This window comes from Streptopelia decaocto (genome assembly GCF_964273445.1).
Source record: "Streptopelia decaocto genome assembly, chromosome: 5".
Taxonomy (NCBI): domain Eukaryota; kingdom Metazoa; phylum Chordata; class Aves; order Columbiformes; family Columbidae; genus Streptopelia; species Streptopelia decaocto.
In genome coordinates this window covers 44,099,489-44,116,186 of record NC_138659.1, presented here as the reverse complement: position 1 = coordinate 44,116,186, position 16,698 = coordinate 44,099,489, and the positions used below count along the sequence as shown (strand labels likewise).

Genomic DNA, 16,698 nt, shown 5'->3' with positions numbered 1-16,698 from the left:
TGAGAAACACCCCTTCTTAAACCTTGTTCAAAAGCTGCAAAAACACATTCTACAGAGCACCCTACAATAGCGCAGGCACAGTCGAAGTCAATTCATGCCCTGCCTGTCTCCTGTACCCCGGGGATAACCACATCCCTTCTCACACACATGCAGTCATGAAGATAAATAATCGAGGACTCCAAGACATCACGTGGAAACATTGAAGATCACTCATTTTATTAGACAGATAAGAAACTAGAACTAGTGGGAATTACGCCAGTTTGTGAAAAAAAAACTGCTCAGTGCAAAAATCGGCTCACTTATGTATTTGGTCTCCTTGGCAGTGGCTCAGAGCAGGTAAGCAATGCCTACTTATGCCACTCACCGCACTAAATATAAAAGACACCCCAACAGGGCTGAAAACACGCAAACACACTGACTGACCAAAGAACATTTACTCACACCTCAAAACCCAAACTTCCCCCTGAAGCTGTCAGGTTTCCTGGTGGGTCTCCCACGTTCAGCAGCAACGTGGCACAGGTGACCTCAGAGGCTCCACCACATGGGACAGCAATGGGCTCCTCTGCCAGCATTCCTGGGCATGTGAGCACCCTGCACAACAGGAACTCTTAGTTTAACATAAGTAAGCTACGAGCGCTCATTTTCAGGGGATACAATCTATTATACACAAACCATAAATGGAACGTGTGCCCTGCTGCTCCTTCTACCAACAGACTTACGTGCAAGATACCAGTTGGGCCAGTGGCCACCTCTTGATTTCCACAGTGGTGGAAAAGACTTCCAGATCCGCCACAAAGCAGATTAATTGAAGAAAACATTCAGCTATTCTAAAAGAAATAAACACTACCACCACAGATGTAGCCTTCTATGCCCCGTGCACAAACATTCAATAGAAAGACACACATTCCTAGTTTTATTCCCATACGGAAGAATATGCTTCAGTCTAAATATATATCTTATCTCTTAATTGCAGGAGCTGTTTTTATCCAGTATGTTTGGTCATTTAAAGAAAGAAAAAAGAAAAAAAAGGAAGTAAACATCAAATTGCGTTCGAATTAATCTCACACAGTTAAACCAAGAAATGCGTAAGGTCAGAAGAAAGCATCGCTGGCTCAAACAGTTTTCATCAGTTTTACTGTATGTCAGAATCCCTTTCAAGATAAGCCCAAAATTCTGCATTCAAAACTAGCACCATTATAAGCAGACATAGCCTTCTCTCAGCGCTCGAATTTCACATTCATGTTGGGAATCTAAACCAGGTATTGCTATCTGAAGAAACAGCTTTTGATATTCATCAATTTCCTGGAGAACATATCAGTTTATTGAGCAGGATTTTTCAGACTCTTGTATCTCATTCGATACCATTACACCTCACTCTGGTTTTTTTTTAACTGTAGTTAAAATATTGAGACTACGGCAGAAGACACTCACTTGCCCAACAACCTTCTGATAAGATTATCAGGGATTCAACCTGTTAAAAAGTGGGTTTTTTAACTAAATAAATCCTTCCTCCTTGGCATATTAGATCCTACCTTGTTTCTAAGTCCAGAAAGTATCTAGTCAAAGCACTTGTACATGTCTGCCTGTCTGAAATTAAGCCCACCATCACTTTTAATGCGTATAGGAAAGGACTCTAAGCAACATCAAGCCATTTCTGCTGCTGCAAACGCTTCACAACTCACCACCCAGTCCCCGCTCTCAGCCCACACCACCTGGAAGGTCACCTCATCTTGCCACAAAGGTATCTGCCTCATGATGTGCAGTATGCACTGTCCCTCAGATTTCATTCCGTGGTACTCTTTGAAATGACTAGCCCAAATTCACTAAAGCGCATACCTAGCTAACACAAAACGCAGTCATTTGCCTCAGCCTAGGTTATAACATCTACTCCCAAGAGCCATCACACCATCATCTACCTCTAGGAAATGCATTTCTTACAAGTTACCCAGGCTCTTGCTCAGCATCTATTGCTAGGGCAAGGGAATTAGTAAGGTTCAGAGGAAAGGTGAAAAAAATTGCAGTAAAACTGATATAGCCATATTTCCAAACAAAAAGTTTCAGTCAAAACAACTTTTTATATTAGAAAAACTTGGTTTTACTTCAGTTTTCTGCACAGCGTGACTTGACATCTCTTGTATCGATGCATTAGAAAAAAAAAAGTGCAGTCATGACTTCAAGGTGATACAGTGGTGATAAGGATTACAGTGTATGTTCAGCATTCATGCCAATTTATAGCTTTGTGAGAACACAGTTGAGGACAAGACCAGGGGTTAAATTACACAGGAGCATTCACTGTCCTCTTAAAAGTCTTCACCAGTTAAGAAACAGGACAAGGTTTTTTTCCTCTGTAATTCATTAGGAATGATTTATAGAATGGCTTGACTTATTGCCACAAGACAACCAAGGCATGTGGCCTCAGAGGTCCCAGCACCACACACATGGAAAAAGAGGATCAATAGAGACCAGTAAATAGGGTATAATGACAACGCACACCTGGAGCAGCCTATTTCAGGTATTGATTTCATGTGGCTCTGCACTGAAAATAGAAGCTAAGGCAGGCCTCTTCCTAAGCACCGGTTATCTCAATGACATCTCAGACACACAAACATTACCTGAAGTTACTCATCTCAGTGACTATACTACCTCTCTCCTTTTCGAGCCAAAGCTTTTTTTTAACTCAACCTTCTTTCAGTCTCACCAGTGAGAATTAAGCCTTTGATTCCTCTAGGGGTTTGGGATCATAATGGAGAGGTAAGTACTGTCCCCTGTTCTTTGTGTATGAGCGCTTTTCGCTCTCCCTTTATTATTTCTTTGTCACTCGTGTTTGTTTACCCACGATTCACTCGTTTCATTTATTTAACGGATCGCTATACCTGTACGTTTCTTCCCCTCTTGGATGGGAGGCCACTGCTTCACAATACAGAAACTGAAGAGAACCATCTACTTCATGAAAACTAATTCAGCAGATGTTTCTCCTTTGCAGAAACCTAGCTCAGTCTAAGTGGTTTTACACCTACTAAATATAAACACATACAGAGGAATTTAAGGTATTCTGTCATTCACTCCACTTTTAAAGACCGAGAAGTCTAAAGTTCAAGAACATGAAAAGTTTGTTTCGAAGACAGCGTGGCCTTACCACACACACGTTTTAATAAGACACTTGAAATCACAGACTGTACCTGTACTTCACTTTTCAAACTTTTCTACACTTGAGCAATTACTTCACATTTCATGCAAAGGGCATTAGAAACATGACACCTGGCCTCACACATTTAGCCTGAAGCTTCAGGCTGATAATGTGCTGTGTGTGTGTGTGTGTGTGTGTGTGTGTGTGTGTGTGTGTGTGTGTGTGTGTGTGTGCGCGCGCACGTTGCCAAAACAAATCAACCGCAAGCTTGCAAAAGTAGGAAAGAAGACATACTGCAAAGCACAGCATCTCCATCAGAGAACATTACATCCATAATTATTACGATTCTGGTACCTTGCATAGTACATTCATGTTACAAGTAGCGAACTGCTTTTGCATGTATTTATATCCAAAGAAATAAATTTACCAGCCACAGAAGAAAAAGGCAAAACCTTCCCAAAAATGCTGGGTGTTGTCACAGGCATATTATCAACCAATATTAAAACTGAATCCAAGCCACTGAACTGTTGGCAGAAGTCCAGCTACCTTTGTACAACGGATTTGAGAAGAAACTTCTTCCCAGTGAGGGTGACAGAGCACTGGAACAGGCTGCCCAGGGAGGTTGTGGAGTCTCCTTCTCTGGAGACATTCAAAACCCGCCTGGACATGTTCCTGTGCGACCTCACCCAGGCGTTCCTGCTCCAGCAGGGGGATTGGACTAGATGATCTTTTGAGGTCCCTTCCAATCCCAAACATACTGTGATACTGTGGTAATGAGCAGATTTGGTCAACTCCCTGGTTTTGTGTAGGAACCTATAATGTCATCAGGTTAAGAACCAGAGTAGTTACTGTTTACATGGAATCTTTTAATAAGGCATAATTTGAGACTAACATCTACAATCTGCTCTGGAAGAAGGGAACAAACACTGAAATGAAAATTCACAGTAGACCCTATTTCTAAAATACCTTCGATTTACCATTAGGGTTCATTCTGAGCAAGGAATTTTAATTCTACAAAGAAATGAAAAATGAATTTGGTATCAGTTCAACTCTAGATAAACACTACTAATACTTAAAGCCCTTTCACAATGGCTATTAAAAGTTCTATTTATTGCAGACTTATTATTGAGGTTCCCTACTGAGGAACATCATAATTTGCTGGATGATTACTTTATTGTGTAATTATTCAGAGCTTATTATATACACATCATCTCATAAGATAATGTGGACTATCCTACAATCTTCATATCTCCCTGATCAGTCCTTATAAGAAGCTAAAGGCACAAGGTGGTTTGATAAGTTTCTGGACCAAAACCATAGTTGGCAATAGTTTAAATTGGTTGCATCCAAAAAGTCACAATGGATGCAATGGCCAAGGATAGTGTACCCTGTACTCCTGATGCTTGCTTTCAATGAGCTGGGAGGAAAACAGGCTTCAGCTGTGTGCCACGAGTCAGAGCAGCACGGCTGTTTAAGTCGAGAAAGGCAGATGCTGAATTACCTAAACCTTAGTGCAAAAAAGTGTTGCAGCCTCAGCAAATACATTGCAAAGGCAGTACAAGTGGCACAAGAACATTAAATACCAGGCCACTGTATATTTCTGGTGTGTATGTACACCTGGTATACGGTATACATTTGAAAAACAAATATCTCTCTTATCACAAACTTCATGGTATTGCTCACTGCTGTACCATTAACAAGCACATGTCCCTTGTTTAGAAGAAGACGACCCAAAAGATTTCTTTGTTTAATGATATAGCTGTAATAAAGCTCTTTCCACATGCTCATAACCTTATGAGTTCATACATACTTCCTCAAGAGCAGAGCTACTACTTGTTGTGCCACATTAGAAGGAAAAATGTGATTTAAATCTATTTCTATCTACAGGCTTCTGGAGAGCTAGTATACAGATGTATACTTCTTGTACTTGCATATGTGATCAATATTTTACATTTTCTATTTTTACTTTAAAATGACAGCTCATAGAAGTAGTTGTAAACTGCACAGATCAGTAGAGACCCACTCTGCAGAGTTCTTTGTCTATGGACATTTTTCAGGAAAGCCCATCGCCTTTCACTTGGTGAAGGAAAAAGCTAACTAACAAGCACCACATAGCCACAAACAAAAAACTACACAGACGAAATGATGGGCAGCACTGGCATCCTGCTGTACAGTTTAAAACAAAAGCTAGTGACAACCAAAGCAACATCAAGATCAAGAGAGCGCAGTCCTCCAAATCTAAACTGGAACTTTATTCTCTGTGAAAGTAGGCTATGTAAAATCCATGAAAATATTAACATAAAAGTTTAGTCTTTTCTCATGTCAAAAAAGTAGAAGACCAAAGAACACCCCATGCTGCTGCTGTTCTTGATGTAACTTAAAATATAGCGTGAATAATATTTTAAGTACTGTTATATAGCTGCACTCAGTAGGAACAGAGGACATGCCACACTAGGTTAATCCAGTCACCCACCCAGCTCAGTGTTCGGTCTGCAAGGATGATACCAGAAGATCCCGGGTAAGCAGGGTACATAGCCCAGCCATTATGCAGTTTATTGCCTTTACTTACCAGCATCCACAGTCAGATGTTAATGAGAATATCTGTTAATGGACCTGTTGTCCATAGCTGTGTTTAACCTGCTGATCCGCCCCTGCAGCCTCCCACAGCAGCAGGTCTGACCAGCAAGGCAATTCTCCCATTCGCATAGCCAGTGCTTCTCTACAAATCAGAGTCTGGCACCATTCCTTAATAAGAAGTTAACACTATTTTTGAAAAGAAGACTTGTAAAAAATAATTTCCAATACCCTCAGCACTCCTTTCATGCACTGGCGTGGACCAGTCAAACATACCTCTTGTCCCCAAGACTTTTCCAAGAATTTCTAATCAAACAAAGTGCAGCAAGAAGAAAACAGGAGTTACCATATGGGAACTTGGCCCATATTTTATGACAGAGGAAAACAAACTCTTCAAATGAGTTGTTTGGGTTCTTCCCCCAACTGGTTTGAGGACAGAAAGGGCACAAGAATGTGTCCTGTTCACATGATGGTTGCTCTTCTGGTCAAAACATTTACCGTCCCCTGACCAGACTGTCACCATTGCTATTCCCACCACTGGAAGCTGGACATCGTATCAACTTCACTTGCCTTTGCTATTTTTTTTTTAAATTATTATTATTGTCTTCATTTTTTTCCAAGTGTTTACATCACCCCCAAAGCTGTAATTAAAAATCACTGAAGGAAAGACAAGGGAAGATAACATGGTCAAACTTACTGCCTTTCAGCCACCAAGGCTACTTCTGTGATGACTATCTGTTTCTTGCAGAAAGAATGATCCAAAGCCACTATTTACATGTTTAAAATAACCCAGATCAGTTTGTCTTTAATGGTGCACGGAATAATCATGCAAACTATCTCTCTAGCAGATCTGAATGGCAGTAACTCCTGCCAGAGGCAGCTATAAGCTGCTGAGAACACATGCTTTTCACAGCCTAATATCTCTCTCTGAATTCAACCAGAGCTGTCTGAATGATGAGTACATTTGAAAAGAGGTATCGAAATCATTGTGATGGGCCACATACATTGAATTTAGAAAGACTTTCTAAGGCACAAAGGAGAGAGAGGTGTCCATCTCCCTTGGTACATTCAATTGCAAGAGTGCCCCTGCCTCTTCAGCAGGTTAGCGTTGGGGATCTGCTCTGGAAAACACTCATCTCGGGGCTCAGCATTTTCCATCACTCCAGATGCCTGCTGACACCTGCCACAAAAGCCAAATACTTGGGTTTATGCTTATCTATCAATTGCTCTGATTCACACAGAAAAAGAAAAATCAACCCTCAGTACAATGTTTCCTCCACTTCCAGCCCCAGCCATTTGAGCCGCCTCTGTCTGTTCCTCCTTGAGTCGTGCTCTCAGCGTTTGTTGACAGCACAGGCAGCACACAGGTGATACGGCGGGCTGAGCCTGAGAAGGAACACCAGCGAGTTAGGCGTAATTGGGTTTTTTTAAACCCCTAATCTACATATTTGGAGAGGCAAAGAAAAAGAGATTATACGATTCACCCTTGACATTCTGCCAGATAACTTCAATCCTGTAAAATGCCCCCTAATGACCTGAATATAATACTGTGGTGTTACAGTGTCATTTAAATACTGCAGGGTTCTTCCACTGGCACTGGAGTCTGCAGACTTAATATGTAATGTACAGGATTATATTGCCACTAAAATATTACTTAGTGCTACTGAAATTTCAAATTAATTCTGGGAGCTAAATCATTATTCAACTCTGGCTTTGCAGAGATACATTCCCCTGGCTGTTTTAATAACAGCGACTTTAAAACTAAAAGGTTGGTACTGTCTCTTTGAGGCTTGCTCAAACAGAGAAGTGGCCTCTAAACTGTCAAGTAAATGAATGCAGCGATGCATAGATGTTTTTAACCGATAAAATAACTTGAGAAAAATGGGCTCAAATATTAAGAGAGAGCTTATAGTGATGTGACTGATTAATCATTTTATTATTTCACATTAAAAGAAGGGGCTAGTCTGCTTTTTTCTATATTTATATACATACACACTCATGTGTTCCCATCTACTCTTCCACAGACAGAAGATTTCTTAATATTTGAGGGGACAAGTTCTTGCTGAAGTAAATAACACAACCATTGGTAACTGAGTAAAGCAATCTATGCCAGCTGAGGATGTGGCTTTCAAGTCGTTCTGAGTTCTCGTTTTCCAAACCTAAGTAAACAAAACAAACAAACCACCTTTTTACAGCTCTGGGTTTCTTCTTTCTATGTAATTCCTGTTACTACTGAGTGTTTTGTATCTTTAGGTAACTACAGCACTTCCAGCACTAAGATGGGCAGATCCTTATAACCAGTTACAAACTAATTTGCTAACATACCAAGTAAGGGAAGACAAAGGATGGGCCAAGTACTAAGTAAAGGCAAAGTTCTCTCTTCTGAAGTTTTACCCATTTTTAATATTGTGTTTAGATGAGTTTCTGCTTCCCAGTTAAAATACCAGGCTGCTCCCTTCTACAATAAAGTTTCTTAAATCTGAAAAATATCCCCAAGAAATATTGTGGAAAAAATCCCAACCAAACACCCCCCACCCCCCTCCCCACACAAACCAAAACCAATAGTAAATGGAGCAACAAGATGGGGCCAAATACAGGGGCTGAAAACAACTTGTGGTAGTGAGTCTACATTTGGAACAATCAATCCCTCTGCTTACTAAAACTGTTACCTACCTCCTCCTGCATTAATATTGTCCTTGTTTACAATTGCAGCCAGGCCAAAGATTTTCCCCTCCCTCCAAATATAATTTCCTGCTATTGACAGACACGTTCAAGTGCTGGATGTGTGTATGTCTACATGGCACACTGCAGGCAGAGGCAAGCCTCCTTGGCCACCGTCCAAGACAGCTGTAAATGAGCCAGCTCCAAACTGGAAGCTGTGTAAGCACAATTAGCACAGCAGTAGGCCTGATCTAACACATCCTGCCAAGAGACCGAGCTTATTAGCTCGAGCTCAACACAATGCTAACGATGGATATGGGGCTTCTGGTTTGGCTACACACAGAATGTGGCCAGCTGAAGATGAGCAGATCAAGCTCATGTCTGCCCACAAGACACGGTGTAGGTACATGTCCTCTTGGGGTACACCCTTCTACTGGAAGGACTATTGGTTTCCTTCTACATGAACTCCCAAAAGTGCTCTGATTGCAGACCAACAGACCTGAGGGCTGTGAGCAGATTGAGGGAACAAGGGTCTCCAAGTGAGAACTTCAGAGGCAGTATGAGAAAAAAGGCAGCAGGTAGGTGTTGGGCACCAGACAGAAGACAGCCACCAGAAACACCAAAGGTGTGAGGGACAGGCAGGGCAAGTGCAGCAAGACAATACAGACTGATAAAAAGCACCTCTAGCTTCTCAGCTTCTATCAGGTCCAGGACAACAATGACCAAAAAAACCCACATTACCATATAGATGTTAAATGGACTCTATGCAGAGACAGCTACCCTCCCCACCAACCAACCAAGAATCCACTTCATTTGGTGGACGTCTGAATATTGTACAAAAGAGGAATGTGCTCAGAGAAGGAAATATCTACTATCCAACTGGCACCTGAGAAAATGGCAATCCTCCAGTGCCATAGTTCATATTAAAGGAGTAGCAATAATCTGGTGGTTGGCACTAGTTTCTAAGAGAAACTTACAGATTAAAAGCAAAACGACACACAAATCAAAGGGTAGCAATGAAAGTCATCAGGGGAAAAAAATAGCATGTTGTAAGAAGAGCACCTGAAGAGACTGGAAATGTTTACACTTAAAAGGATAGCAATAAAATGGTCATTGCTAAACTATATTAAACAGAAAGCAGCCTACAGAAGTTAGTGAGCTCCTGCCCACCCAGTAAGAGCACACATAAGCAAGAGGAAATTCCATTAAATTAAAGCAGTGCCCTGTTGAAAGGCGACAGAAGAAACACCTTCTTATTCAACATGTAATGATATTGCTGAGCTCTCTGCCACCAGATTGTTGCTGTGACAAACAGTATCTGTGAAAAGTAGTGTTCATTCCTGTTTTCTTCTTCCTCCCACTCTATTTGTGGAGCAGTATTTTTAGTTTTCAGGTGTTTGGTTTTTCTGCTGTATGGGACAGGTACAAGCAAGTGAGAGAAGGGATCCCACGTGGTTTTGCAGAAATGTCCCTCTGCATATTCACATTCTGCAGCTGAATCAGGTTTATTTTCACTTGTGAGAGTTTTAGATTACACTGTGTCATATGGAGGCTTTCCACAATTTGGTAGCTCAAAATATTTTCTTTGAAAATTCTTAGTTTGATCTGTGGTGCAGATTATCCCTTCTTGACAGAGAACAATGAGTTTAAGCACTTGGCCGCGATCATCAGCTGAGGTTATACACACCTGCCGGCACCTCACACAGCATTTCAGGCACTGATAATGCACATCTCAGTCACACATATCTTCATGATTCAAAGCAGCATTTCAATCACCGATAGGTACTTCAAGAGATTTTTATTTTTCCCCTCTCTTTTCACTGTCCTTTCATAAACTTCTGAAAACACGAACAAATCAAACTGGATTAATGATGCCAGGTTAAGAGATGAACTTAGACATAGACAAAAGAAAAACTAAGAGCTGAGATTACACTTGCATTGTTCTTTTGTCTTGACAAGGAAATAAATTTCTCTTTCTCTTTTCCCACTTTAAGGCCTGAAAAAGAAAGCTATGCTATCAGAAATATCAAGGCCTAATCAAATGTGTGGAAAAAAAAAAAAAAACAGTTGTACCTTGAATTTTCTAACTTCAGTAAGATTAAATAGAGGTATTTAGTTAGATACTTTTCAATATGAAACATATTTAAAAATCCACAACATTATTGTCAGTCATTTAAAAATACATATATAACAAATAATTGTCAACGGTTAACAGACTCAACTGTGAAACAAGATCTCAACTTACCCACAGAACCAATATCTCTAAAATATGTCTAATATATACAATATACATATGCCTAAGCTATAGAAGATAAACTAACCATTCAATCCCTTCCCTTACATATGCTTGCAGTGAAAAGACAAAAATTCTTGGCTTCTAAAGCAGATGACCTAAAATACCCTAGAACAACACATTTCTAATAGTTGGAAGAAAACACTGCAGAGATAAACAAGATTAAGGAGAAAAGAGGGAGTAGAGAAGTAAAATATTTGCCAGTTAGCTATGAAGACTTTGGTATCTAACAAAAATAAATACTCAATCTGCCTATTATTTCTTTTAGAAATGCTTCTTCGCACAGAGGAATGCAAGCTAGCATCCTTTATAAGGCCATACGAATCTTCTACATATCACCATAAAATAGGTTTAGCACAGGACACAGCAACCTCCCATGAAGCCACATGAGAAATACAATACTGATTCTATTTGGTCTCCCTTCAAAGCAACATTTGCTTTTAAAAACATAATCATAATAATAATAAAACACCAAACAAAACAAACCAGAAGCCAAAGGAAGTCCCTCAGACTAAAAGGCCTGTCTACACTCAGTATGTGTACATTGCTTTTTGTTAAGACAAAATGAACCCAGGATAAACTGCAATGTGTTTGCGGAAGGTTCTTCTATTTTTAACCGATACTGTCCTGCCAGTATCAATCCATCTGGATAGAGAATCCTTCATTAAAAATATAATTTTTTTTGTTTGCTTCTCACTGTGCTCAAGTGACATCTTTCCCAACCACTGTCAAAGGCAATTAAGAACACGGAGCTTCTGAGAATAAGTTTCAACCGTGATTCTTGTTGGCTTGCCTAAACAAAGTTTCCTTATAAAGGCTTGGGGACTCTTAGATGGCAAGGGGCTAAGCCAAATGGCATGAGAATTATTATTCAGATACATGTATTATCATTGCAAAGTTAACTGTAAAAAGTCTTTGCACATTCTCATAAAGGCACGGAAGCTACAAACCAGCCAGATATACTCAGGAACAAGATAAAACACTGCAACATCTCCAAAAAAAGGGAAGATTTTGTGCACTATTTCCACTACCTGAAGAGATGGATTTGTGTCCCTTTTCACCTGAAAATGAAGGTACTACAGCATTTTACTTAAAAGCACAGCACTGAAGACAACTGAAGTAGGATGTAAGAAGTGGTGGCTCAAGCATCAGTGGCCTAAGCAGCCATTGCTGTTCACCATCTGCCCACCCCTACACCATGGGAGCTCCTCCAAAATTATCACTACAACCACCTCAACTGGTTCTTCCCATCTTCTTTTAGATGGGAAGATGCCCATATTTTCTTACACCTACTTCTCTCAAAGCAGCTCATTTTGGGAGGGACAGTTTGCTTTCCTCAAACCTCCAGCCATCTGTCCTGCTGTGTCTTTGCCTTATTTTTCCTACCCCAAGACCTTCCCAACTATTCAATTCATGATTTTGCTCCTCTTCCTTCTTTCCTTTCTTCCACTTCCAACATCTGTGTTGCTGTGCCCACACAAGTGTGCAGGGGTACCAGCGGGAATCAGACAATATGGCACCTGTGGCAACCAGACATTACATATTTTATTGAAAAAAATGTAAGTCTTACTTTATTAAAGTGATCAATGTTGCACTTCCACACCAGGAGAATGTCAATACATACTTAGTCATACTTAAAGATAGGCTTCAAAACATTTGGTAGGGGAGAGGAGGAAGGAGAAAGGAAGCCCTGTCAATGTGCAGAACCCAAAATCTTGCTCAATTTCAGACCTACCAAGGCTCCTCCTCAATATGCCAATTCAGGGCCTGAATTTGGGGAAAAAAATCCACTATTTCATGCTTTAAAGGAAAGCTGTAAGACAAACTATGGTGCCTTTTTGTAGCTTCTGATGTGATTAACAATTGACTCAGCAACAAGCCCATCTTGATATGGTTCTAAACCTTCCACTGACCCACGGAACACACCACTGTGTTGGTGGAGTGGTTTCTCATAGTGGCAAGCCTGGAACAAGCAGCTCCTACTTCTGGCCACCCATCACCAGCTCCCCTTGTGCCAGCCTCTCCTCAGCCTCCCTGCTAGCATTAGGACAGCTTTATGGTCCTGTGTAGCACATGGAGTTGCTTCAGCTAAAAACACTTCATTCATCCTCCCCTTCCTTCTCCATTTTCACCGGGTTATTTTTAAAACGGATCAGTTCTCTGCCCTTGTTCAACAGGCAGCTTAGCTTGGCTGGAAGGGGAAGGGAGGAGGAAGAGGAGAAGATGCATCTCTGCCAGGCCAGGGATGTAAGAGGGACTGCAGGGTCTCCTCCAGCCCACCTTGCCACCAAGACAGAACACACTCGTGACATTACAGACTAACACAGAGGTCCTCACAATCCCCGTTTGCACTGGTGTTGCCAAGTCTCAAAAGAAGCAAGCGCCATTCCTACAGTTTGAAATAAGAGGTTTGCATAATCTTAACCCCCATATCCCAGGAGCCAGAACTAATTCCATGCTTTTCTGATTTGACTGGGGGATTCTACGCTGCCGCAGCAGGACTTGGGAAATGGCTCTTCACCGCAACCTTGCTTGAGTGCTCATCTCTTGTTTGCATTACTCGAGCTTGCAAGATGACAGCTATCAAGTCAGATTACTAAATGCCACTCACAGTGACACATGCCAAAAGTAAACCGTTAAGACCATCTAAATAGTAGAGTTAGGCTTAATATGTAGGTTGCCAGGTATTAGACTAAGTAAGAAATAATTCTAGACAAATTCAGCAATTAATAAAGTGTCAAATATCTTTTAACTTTTCTATTTAAAAAACAGATTAATTCTTAAAATTCATCGGACAGATCAGATAAAGACTCTTCTGAATTCCTAAAAAAAAAACCCCACACCTAAAGTGCAATGAATTTAGGCAGCCAAAAAAAGAAGGAAAGAAAAAAAAAGGCGGGGGGGAGGGAATATAATAATTAAAGAGTCTTCCTATCCTCCCTGTTCTTTCTGTGTGTTTATGAAGCCTCCGGAAATACCATGGCAAACATTCCAGCCCTACAGCAGCGAGGCCACGTGACCCCAAGCACAGCAAGGAACTTCTGCCCTAAGTTCCTTCATGGAACAGAAGAGTAATTTCTTATATTTCTTATTTCATTTTTTTAAACCATGATTCAAGTCAAGGGAAATCTCCACTAAATTTTCAGGAACATAGTTTTAAAACTGGGTTTGGCGTGGTTGGTTGTTTGGGGTTATGTTGGTGGTGGTTTTGTTTGTTTTTAATTATTTGCTGCATTGCTATGGCCATACACTGTTTTTTATAATAAAAGACCAAAGTCTTAGACTTATATTGAGGAGGCATAAAATACAGTATACCCTTTAAAGCACCACTAAAAAGTATTTGCAATGTCCTCTAAATCTCCTATTAGCATTACAATCAGTACTATTGTATTTCTTAATATAGTCAACATCTTTTCCTGGCAAAAATTACAGCATAGTTAAAATCTCTCCTCCTTCTAGTCTTCCAATAGGATTTCAGTTAGAACTATTAATGAAAAGATTCATACACACGAGCATTGCTAAACATTATGAAAAAACTCAAAATGTGAACCTGAATAACAGCCTTCCATTTTAACCAACAACCACGTGCAAGTACTTGGAAGTAATCATTTAAAATACAGGTGTATGGATGAATCATAATGTAATAGCTGAGTATCAGTTGAAATTTGTGTTTTTGTCTTAAAACAATATAGACAAAAACATAACCATACAAAAAGGAAAACAGTCCTGTGGTACAAAAGCACAGCAAATAGCAGGCACACACCACTAACTTGCTTTTATATCCATGTCAGAAATGCTTCTAATTATCAGAGGTAAAAGAGGGATGGCATATCTGCTGGGAGCAAGTTTTACACTTTAGTCTTTCCTCTTCCCTCTCTTTCAGCCTATAAATATTAGTCTTACACATTTTTCTCCCATACAGCTCTTGAAAAGGTTGAATTTTTCAAGGCTGAGAGCAGACAGAAATGTTCATCAAGAAATGCCTTCAGGTCAACTGCCTGTAGCTCATCAAGGCGCATCACTGAAAATATGTACGAGGGGGAGGAGGATTATATGAGCATGGTAGAGCAGATTAAAAAAACCAATCTATGTTCTGAAGATCATTAACTTATTTCCTTTGGAAACAGGTTCAGTTATCATCCATGCACTGTCGGTGGTGATGGGCACAAGGGTACTGACTTCTCCCACCCTAATTTCAGCTGCATTCAAAACCACTACAAATGTATGACGGTGTCTTTAATGCTATTTCCCAATAAGAGGAAATGCCATGGGGATACAGCAAGGAGTGAACGTGGAGATGACTCACATAACAGTGTAAGGAATGGCAGCTGGTCCACAAAAAAATTAAGATGAAGATCAATTCTTGAGAAGCTCTGAACTACACTAGAAATATGGCAAAGATTGTCTATTGCTTCATAAAATACTTAAAATATCTAAAACTCCCCAAAACAAAGAAAAAGCAGGAACGGAACAAGTCTGCAAAGGTTATTTTTCTTAAGGCGGGGAGGCAACAAAAACCCTGGAACGCCTGCTCTGTGTTTTTTTAATTCTGTACAACAGCTGGACATGAACTATTGAACACATTATTGAAACTACTGTTCATTTCTACTCAGGGATTTCTACTTTGTTTATTATAAATGCACATTTATTGGCAGCAAGTAGAACATACTATTGCTCTGTTTTATAGCTCGAATGGCTCATGCAAGGAGTAATTTGTTTGTATTCTGTATCAGGATCAATATTGTACCAGGGATAGCCCGAGGAATGTTTATGCTGAGGGCTTTGCTTGCAGTGTTTTGTTGTTGCAATCAATTGACCAAACGAGACCACTTCTTAAAACAACAAATAAACTTTGATAGTGACCAGATCAGCCGTTAAAGCATAAAACACGATGCAGTGTCTGGAAGAATACTGAAGGCCAACAAGTGTTTTTACCATCTGATGGTCCATAAAGCTTTCCTACCTGAATATTTCCCACCGGCCTTTCTTCCTCTCAGTAGCCTGGGACTGTTTCCTCAACACCCTCAAATAACAAGATCCATTTTCCTGCAATAAAAACACAGACACATCACCCTTCTGCTCTGCATAATATGGCAGCATTTGAACCAGCTCAGTCAACAGACCTGAAATGAATCAAGAGCATTTAAGAGACCCAGGACCAAGCCTGAAGGAGCAGATTTGAGGCTGGGTCAGGGTTGCAGCCCAGCTCTGCCACCTCTAAGATTTTGAGACTCATTCCAGCAGTTTAAGTTTTATAGATCTTCTTGCCTGTAACAATTAGATGCGGAGAAGATAATAAGAACTCTGCTGAGGTTTATATCAAAATTTCCCAGTTAAAGGTTGTGCTGAAGTCTCTTGTATTCTCTTTATAAAGGGTGCTCGCTGACTGTTGTGAGCTAAGTGCTATTAAAAACATAAACCAACCCCTCAAATCTGCTTAAGTGAATATGCCCAAATACCTCAAAACCACCATCCTGTCCGTAGCAAAACAAAGCAACTTTATGGATTATGCTGGCACAGCACTGTGACTTCTAGGAAATGCTTTTTAATTATAAAGAAAGACTGCAAAGGGAGACGGGAATGTTTATGGGCAGTATGTATTTTGTTACATGCTCTTTCAGCAGGCAAATAAAGTGTCCTGACAGCCTTATACTAATAGTCTCCAAAACTCAGGAAATATTGAAGAAAGGAACACATTGACTATGTTTTGCTTCTCTTCTGACTAACTTGCAAATAACTTTAATGCAAAAGAATTTCTCAAACATGAAAAAGCAAGTATTACAAGAAAAAATAAGGCATGCAATTCATGGCCAGTCCAGGTTCCTACCCAAGGACCAGCTGTGGGAGCAGATGCTTCCATGACAACTTGTAGGATGCAAAAGTTGACAGTGACTTAAAAAACGCAGAAGAAAAACCTCAAGTTATTAGTCACATTCAATATTTGTTCTGCAGTCAATTCACAAAGAATAAAAACACGTCTGAAAACCATATGTTAGAAACAGTCATCCCCCCCCCAAAATGTATGGTGCCACCACAGGACCGT

At 40.3% G+C, this 16,698-nt stretch overlaps 1 protein-coding gene across 9 annotated transcripts in view; it reads right to left on the bottom strand.

The window, feature by feature from the left end:
• Positions 1–16,698, bottom strand: part of ZMIZ1 (zinc finger MIZ-type containing 1) — a 346,761-nt gene that overhangs the window by 209,501 nt on the left and 120,562 nt on the right. For 8 of the 9 annotated variants that reach the window (XM_082053542.1, XM_082053538.1, XM_082053547.1 and 5 more), the window contains one exon: positions 15,619–15,701. The exons of the other annotated variant lie outside the window; for it this stretch is intronic. The gene's annotated coding sequence lies outside the window, so the exon portion shown is untranslated. The remainder of the gene's footprint in view (positions 1–15,618; positions 15,702–16,698) is intronic. 9 annotated transcript variants of the gene reach the window in all.